The sequence below is a fragment of the Alligator sinensis genome, unplaced genomic scaffold (genome assembly GCF_000455745.1).
Source record: "Alligator sinensis unplaced genomic scaffold, ASM45574v1 scaffold375_1, whole genome shotgun sequence".
In the NCBI taxonomy this organism is placed as follows: domain Eukaryota; kingdom Metazoa; phylum Chordata; order Crocodylia; family Alligatoridae; genus Alligator; species Alligator sinensis.
This window is the reverse complement of record NW_005841928.1, coordinates 677,990-685,309: the sequence shown is the minus strand read 5'-3', so window position 1 is coordinate 685,309 and position 7,320 is coordinate 677,990. Positions and strand designations below refer to the sequence as shown.

The 7,320-nt window shown below is 38.2% G+C and overlaps 1 protein-coding gene across 14 annotated transcripts in view; it reads left to right on the top strand.

Moving 5' to 3' along the window:
• Window positions 1-7,320, top strand: part of USP15 (ubiquitin specific peptidase 15) — a 103,129-nt gene that overhangs the window by 62,633 nt on the left and 33,176 nt on the right. The gene's annotated exons all lie outside the window — the stretch shown is intronic.

The following is a 7,320-nucleotide window of genomic DNA, read 5'->3' as shown; positions in this document are numbered from 1 at the left end:
CCCCCCCCCCCAACTCGGCATCCAGCTGCCAGGGGTACTTAGACTAAAAAAGATTGAAAACCCCTGCTTTAAGGTATCACAACAGTATACAATACCATACATTTAAATATGAGGCTGTAATCTCCAGATGAGACTGAATTAATTGTCTAGTGCATCTGTCATAGTCTCTGAAATGTGAGCTCAGTTTGACATGGAGTATTGTGTTTTGGTATTGCAGCAAGTAGAGGGTTCAGTGAAAGACAAACCTTTAAGGAAGTAAAAACTTGTTTCCTTTCTTTTACTTTGAATATTTGAACTTGGACAAATTATTTGATAACTGGTATATTTAATATGATAAGACTCTAAAAGAAGAACTTTACCTGTCAAGTGGCCACCTTAGTCTCTGATCATTTCATATTATGTACAAATAATATAAAAAACTAACAGTAAGTGCTGAAATAGTTTGTTTTTCCGCAACCTAACCTGTGGTGAACCAGCTTTCAGATGCCTGTAGTCAGACGCCAGTGTTCAAGGCAAGCTGGGGGAATGAAGAGACTTTTAAACTTTCCATCCATACTTCATTTAAAATACTATTGTCAACTTGTGTGCTATGACTCAAAGATGTTAACTTTAACTACTTAAAAAGGAAATATAAATATTAAATATTTTATAAATATCTTTCAATTAAATACTGCATTTAACAGAAGTGATTTTTCGTAAGGGGTGAAGTGTCACTGGTGGTTCTACCAATTGGGAGTAGCCCCAACTCTCACCGTTAAACAGTTCAAATCCATGTATTTAACTGCAGTCTACTGTACTGTGAATGCGTAATAGTTACGAAAAAATATATTGTATTTTATGGGTATCTGTTGACCACATAACTGGAACTAAGCCTCTAATAGTAGAAAGCTAATAATCCCTTTCCTGTTGTTTAAAGCAATTTGTAATATCTAAAGCCACACAGGCAGTCATTGTTTCTTATAAAAATACTTTTGTAAAATAGACACTGAAAATATGATGTGTAACTTCACCATGGAGACGCTGTAGTAGTATTTTAGAAAGTATTTACAGAGCCAATTTGCAGTGTTTACAGCTTTCTAAAAATAGATTTTCAGATGGATATTTTTTAAATTTTTGCGAAGCCAAACATTAGAATTTTGGAAGTTGAGGTTAGATTCCATCAGCTACATGAGTTTTTGAGGTTGAGGACTTTCACACAGATAACAGAAGTTTTAAGCAACTCAATAACGCTTTAGCTTAAGATTTTAGACATGCTGGGAATTTAGTAGTCATGAAGAGTATCCTAGATTTATTTTTAAAATTGGACTTGGAGATTCAAGAGCTTAAACATTTGAAAAATACATTTGGGTAATCTATTCTGGTAGTACTGTCGACTGAAATAAAAGCTGCTGCTTAAACTTTAAAGCTTTACTATAACCACATATTTATTTACTAAGCAATAAAAGTACATTTATGACACACCATATAGTATAGGTACATGCAGATATTTATGTGCAATTCACTGGTTTTCTTTAAAATCAAGCAATAAGTAGCTTAATTCAGTGTTTAAATTTTTAATTAATGTTTTATTTTTGCAAATGTTTAATTTTTGCCACAATATATATTATAAAGGATTGTACTTAACAGTACCCAGTTAAATATAAAATATATGTTTAAGAAGCATTAATTACAGGGAGAAACTATATCTGTTACTATCTTGATATTTATAACATTGAATATTCAGTTATAATAGTACATTGAGAATTCTTAGCTTCAAGTGCAAATCCTAGCATTTATCTGTATTGTTTAAAATTTTATCATTGAGATTAAATCAATTCCCTCCCATTTTCTTCCCCTCTCCCTGCCCCGCATCATTCTGTCTGAATAAACTTTCCCTCTTTATATTCTTATACTAATAGTGCCTTCTGTGCTTTACTCAGTTATGTGTTCAGTGTCAGTTCTGTCTCCACTAGTGCCATCTAGTGCATTTTAATTTTTCTGCCTATATTTGTAGCAGCTGGCTTCTCAGTTGAAGCAAATGCTCTTTCTGGTCTCATGTACTGAAGTCAGAGCCTTTGGAATACTGTCAGAATTGTATACTTAAGAATTATGGGGTTCCTTTGCACTTGTGAGGATATCTTTTGTTTTGAAGACGGTGGTAATGGCAGCAGTGGGTGATTAGTAACAAAGTGATCATAAAGTAAAAAAAAAAAAAAAAAAAAAAGACAAGACTCCATTTGTATAGATTAAAAGGGCCTTCATTGTGGATTCATTGTGTGCAAACACAAAGGCACTCAAAGACATGTAATGAGCCTCTTTGTCCACCGGATAGCGCTGTGACCTTTTTTGTAGTTCACCCCTTTGAATTGCTTCCACTTTCAAATTGTTCCTGCTTTGTGTTTTTTCTTGTGGCATGTGCTAGCTCTGTACTCCCACAGCTGTGTGGCAGAGCATGGATTGGGGGGCCCCAGGCTGTGGGGGAGAAGGAGGCAGCACTGGATCTATTCAGCCTCCGCAAGAGAAGGTTGAGAGGTGACCTTGTGGCTGCCTATAAGTTCATCACGGGGGCACAGAAGGGAATTGGTGAGTATTTATTCACCAAGGCGCCCCCGGGGGTTACAAGAAATAATGGCCACAAGCTAGCAGAGAGCAGATTTAGATTGGACATTAGGAAGAACTTCTTCACAGTTCGAGTGGCCAAGGTCTGGAACGGGCTCCCAAGGGAGGTGGTGCTCTCCCCTACCCTGGGGGTCTTCAAGAGGAGGTTAGATGAGTATCTAGGTGGGGTCACCTAGACCCAGCCCTCTTTCCTGCTTATGCTCTTTCCTGCTTATGCAGGGGGTCGGACTCGATGATCTATTGAGGTCCCTTCCGACCCTAACATCTATGAATCTGTGGACCATCTTGCTTTCCTTTGGCTGTGGCCAGGGGCCAGGCTTAATTATTTTGAAAACAAAGTGCATGCAAACACTGGTGCAACACTCCAAAATAAACAAGTTTTAAATTTGATAAACCTATTTAATTTAATGAGGATAAACCCCATGGTCTATATAGGCACCCAAGCACAATCATGTTTCACTCTATTTCTAGTAGAACTGTATCTTTTAACCCCAAATCTGGATCAGATGAGATGGGTAGTAACGATTAAATATTTTTCCTTGTATGGGACTATAACATAAGGTTTGTTCTGAAAAAGATTAAAAATAGAAGGCCAAAACTACAAAATATTTTATAGTTCTTTGTTTTGACACACATCTCTAGAAGATTTGGCTAGCCTGATAAATGTTTTGAGAGATGCTTGGACTAAGGTTCAAGTCTTGCAAAAACTTAAACACGTTTTTATATGTTAGCAGTTAGTAAGTATTTAATAAGTGTTTGAAGGACCAAAATCTTTGTTTGCAAATTAGTGCATTTAATAATTAACTTAGTCACGCATGCAATAGAATATTATATTAAGGATCTCAAGAAGGTAATCTTAAATGTACTCTCTGGTTAACAGATAAATGTTGAAAGGGTAACTTTAGCAGGGTAGTAGTATATTTTACTCTAGTGGTAATTGCAGAAAAGAAGAAAGGCCCAATTTAGGTTGTATTTTCTTTATCATTTCTATTAAATTGTAATATCAAATAGTGAATATGTGCTATACATTTATTGGCAGAAGGTGCTTTTGAAACTTTCCAGGAGTAAAACCAGAATTTATACCATAGAGGATCAGTGATTGCAAGTAAAAGATTGCATATAGTTTTTCAGGTCCAAACTGAAAAGTCTTCTCCATTTGACAACAGTCAGTCCTGTATCACTTTCTGTTGGTCAGATCTTTGCAGAAGACTGGTAGCAGAGCTTCAGTAGAAACACCAAGGACAGAGTTATAAAAATTAACTTTTCACCTGTAGAAATGGTTCTTCCAGATTAGATTGGATGCACATAGACAGTGCTTATAGTGAAGAGAAAATAACTTTTGTGAAGCTATATGGACATTTTCAATTTCTCTTGCTGTCAACCAAGCTCTAGATTTCTTTTCTGGTCTCAAAATCTAGGTGCTAAAACATGAGTAAGGAGAGATCTTCTTATGTGAACTTTGCTGAGTTCCCCCTTTTGGTCTTGCATCTTCCCAGGATGTGGTAATAGCCTAAGGTCTCTCATGTTCCTAGGTTGGCTGGGTCTGAATGCAATCCAGTCTGTCTCAAAATTTGGGCTTCTGAACATGTTCTTGGTATACAGAACACTTAGTTAGCATCATTTATTAAAATACCAGACTCTTTGCTCTAAAGGTTGAGGTCCCATAACTTAGTACTGGCCCTTTCAAGCCGCATCAGTAGGAACTGCACGCTCCACAAGAGTTCCAACAAAGCTGTGAACATTTAGATTACTTTTTTATCCTTCAAATTAAACCAGCTAAAGCAAGGATCATAGACTTAAGCAGAATGGTTGGTTTAAAAATGCAGAGTTCAAGAGGTGTATAGGTGTAAAATCTCACAAGATTGTGTGCTAATTTCTCTCTTGGTTGTCATCCAGTGTTCCAAAAGCTCCTTTTGGGTTTTGGTCTGTACTTTCAGGGACTCAGTACACTTATTCTGTTATAACAATCCTGCCTTTTTGTTCCGATTGGTAAGACGGCCATTGTTAAGGCAGACCTTGTCTATTATTAAGAGCTCTAGCGCCTTCTCTCAAGGGATGTTCCAACAGCAGCTTCTAGTTCTTTTTAGGGTGATTTAATTGCTTGGTTATGGAGCATTTGAAGTCCAGACTAGAATAACTAGTATTCCAAGGCTCCAGGTGTCTCATTGTTTTCACCTATTTTTATTTGCAGCCAGGGTGCATCGAGATCCTTCTTAGTGGTCCGTGTAATATTAGGAATGTTAGTATGTAAACACCTACATGCGATTCACAAGATAAACCCAAAGGCCACATCCAAATGAGTGCAGTCATGTGGTATGTAGCACCACAGACTCATCTGCGGCACCACACACAGATGTTTCCCGTGCTGCTAACTTGCAGCACAGGGCAGGGGAGCGGGGTTGACCCCTAGAGATTCAGGGGTCAAAAAAAAAAAAAAAATGCAGAAAAAAAATGGCAGTGCATATGCAGGCAGTGCGTGCTGCCCAAAATCAGAGCGTGGCCAGTCAGAGCCACACTCCAGCTGCAGGCCAGGCTCCAAGCTGCAGGAGCGAAGTGGCTGCAGCTTCCCTGGCTCCCAAGACCCCAGATAAGGCTACTGGGGCCAGCACAGTTGCTGGCCCAGCCTTCTCTACCCCACCTGAGGTAACCTGCCTCACACCAGAGGATTTATGGCATGGGGGTTCCCTGGAGATGATTAGCAGTGGCACAAAATGTCCCATTGCTGGTTGTCCCCAGGGAACCAAAGTTCTGCATTCATCTAGATGCGGCCAGAGATTTCAAATAAGAATCCACAATGTTAAAAATATTCTGATCTGTTATAGTCTTTCTGAGTCTACATCAGAAAAATTGCTTATTTTTTTTGTAGTCTAAAAACAAGTGTTAATCCAAACACTGGCATTTTCCAAGGTGTGTGTTGAAAACAACTGGATTAACTAAATGAGAAATGCATAAGCTTTTGTAAGCAGCAGTTTACTTCATCAGATTCCTGTAGTTGCCCTTCTGTTAGTGGGCAGGGACTGTAGCACATACTAAAACCCAGTAAAGATACTGTGTGAAAGGAAAGAGTGAAAAGACAAATGGCACTCTCCAGATAACCTGGAATTTGTAAATTGGGGAGTGGGCAGCACTTGCACATACTTTTCACAGATATTTTGCCCTTAATGGCAGGCTGACTGCTGAACTGGGCTTATTCTCTTCTTTTTGCATACTGGATTATGCTGTCCTGGCAGTGAGTCTTTACACTTACACCTATAGACCCTACATCAGCCCAGTAGACCCCTGTAAATATGCTGTATATTGTACTCGGTTGAAATTTCATGTGGCAAAGCAGATATCACAAAAAAACTTTATGGTTCCCACGTGCACAGGGCATTCAGCTCGAGGAATGAAAGGATTCACTGTTGTGCGATTCTGCAGGGTGTCTGCTGCAGCTCCTTAGTGACAATAATGCTTGTAATACTTCCTCACGCCTGTTACAAGAGAAGTGGTTCTCAACCCTTTTAGACTCAAGGCATCTCTCTGTAAGTTTTGTGAATTGAGTAGCAGCCAAATTAAAAAACTAATTTTATATATTACAGTGCCTACAGGGGCTGGGCAGTAGGGGTCAGGGATCGTTTAAGCAAGGACAAGCCTGAGCCTGGCTTATCTGCTTAGTGCATCTGTGCATCTCCTCACACCTAGCAGCATCCTCCAAAGTATCTGACAGCACTTCAGTGTGCCTGGGTATCCTGGTTGAGAATCATGTACTAGAGTGTTTAAGTCAGCACAAGCATTGCACCAGTTGCATGAATGTTTGTGGACATGTGTGTTTCTTTCCTTTTATTTTCCACTGCTGTAGGAATATTATATTTACTACACAACTTCAGTAGGAGGCATTATAGAACATTAATGGCTACGATTATTGCCTCAAACTGATTTTAATGCGTCAGATACAGCATGATCTTAATCTGATGACAATTACTTGATTTTTTTTTAAAAAAAAAAGAAAAGTATAGAATATCATGATAATCCTTTGAAAATCATTTGTATGTTTAGTCTGTGCAAATACTTGCCTAAATTCTTCTGGACCCAGTAATCAGGACTTGCAGTAGAGATGATACCTTTTATTAGACCAAAAAGATTTTTGCAAAAAAAAATCTTTAATTGCAAGTTTTCAGGCACAAACGCACTTCATAGTATGAATTTTAGAGCAAGCCAGACTTAATGCATGTTTAGTTTGCATGTGCTGCGTCTCAGGTGCAAGGTGCCTTCCCTGGCTTGTTGTGTCCCTCTCAAAGGGACTGTGAGAGCACTTTTCCAGAACTATGCAGTATGCTAGATTCTTGAATGTGTTTGTCATTGGGAAAGAAGAAAAATGGGGGTTTTGTTTTGTCATATTCAAAAAAGCAGGCTGTTTTTAAAAGATAATTCTTTAGATTAACCCAGCAAAACAGTTGTTAATATATTAAAATAGATAATACTTGAAAGGAATTGAAGTGAAAACTCCCTGTTATTTCAATTGACTATATTGAGTATAAGATGAACAGTGTGGTCAGGGTACCCCATAAGCCACTCTCCCATCCACTTGTATTTTTAAGATTATAGGGCCCAGGTGTGTGTTTTATTTTTTTGTTTATCCAGATAAATTCATTGGCACCGTTTATTCTTTCCTTGTAAGACTTAACTCTGAGCAAGTGACCTTCAAAATTGTTTTCAGGTTTATTCTAAAGTGAAATGATGTTT